Source organism: Oncorhynchus gorbuscha, linkage group LG24 (assembly GCF_021184085.1).
Source record: "Oncorhynchus gorbuscha isolate QuinsamMale2020 ecotype Even-year linkage group LG24, OgorEven_v1.0, whole genome shotgun sequence".
Taxonomy (NCBI): domain Eukaryota; kingdom Metazoa; phylum Chordata; class Actinopteri; order Salmoniformes; family Salmonidae; genus Oncorhynchus; species Oncorhynchus gorbuscha.
Window position 1 is genome coordinate 60,490,723 of NC_060196.1, and position 1,148 is coordinate 60,491,870.

A 1,148-nucleotide genomic window follows, 5' to 3' on the forward strand; every position below is an offset into this window, starting at 1 on the left:
GTACTTCTTCATTACACAAAGGAAAAACCTCAACTAATTTCTAAAGCCTGGTGACATCCAGTGGTAGCGATATGAACTGCAAGAAGGTCCCTTAGAAATCTGGATTCCCAATGAAAAGAAACAAAAAATGATCTGAATGGTTTGTCCTCGGGGTTTCGCCTGCTAAATAAGTTATGTTATACTCACAGACAAACAGTTTTAGAAACTTCAGAGTGTTTTCTATCCAAATCTACTTATAATATGCATATCTTATCTTCTGGGGATGAGTAGCAGGCAGTTGAATTTTGGCATGCATTTCATCCGGACGTGAAAATACTGCCCCCTGTCACCAAGAAGTTAAGCCATTTTGTCACAAATTTGGAAATATAAATAATAATAATAATAATAATAAATGCCATTTAGCAGACGCTTTTATCCAAAGCGACTTACAGTCATGTGTGCATACATTCTACGTATGGGTGGTCCCGGGGATCGAACCCACTACCCTGGCGTTACAAGCGCCATGCTCTACCAACTGAGAAATATCCTTGGGATCATGGTCCATTTGGAAGACCCATTTGCGTCCAAGCTTTAACTTCCTGACTGATGCCTTGAGATGTTGCTTCAATATATCCACAAAATGTTCCTGCCTCATGATGCCATCTATTTTGTGATGTGCACCAGTCCTTCCTGCAGCAAAGCACCCCCACAACATGATGCTGCCACCCCCGTGGTTAACGGGTGGGATGGTGTTCTTCGGCTTGCAAGCCACCCCCTTTTTTCTCCAAACAAAACCATTGTCATTATGGCCATTATGGTTCTATTTTTGTTTAATCAGACCAGAGGACATTTCTACAAAAAGTACGATCTTTGTCCCCATATGCAGTTGCAAACTGTAGTCTCTCTTTTTTTATGGCAGTTTTGGAGCAGTGGCTTCTTCCTTGCTGAGCAGCCATTCAGGTTACGTCGAGATAGGACTTGTTTTACTATGGATATAGATACTTTTGTACCTGTTTCCTACAGTCTCTTCACAAGGTCCTTTGCGGATGTTCTGCGATTGATTTGCACTTTTCGCACCAAAGTACGTTCATCTCTAGGAGACAGAACGCGTCTCCTTCCTGAGCGGTATGACGGCTGTGTGGTCCCATGGTGTTTATACTTGCGTACTA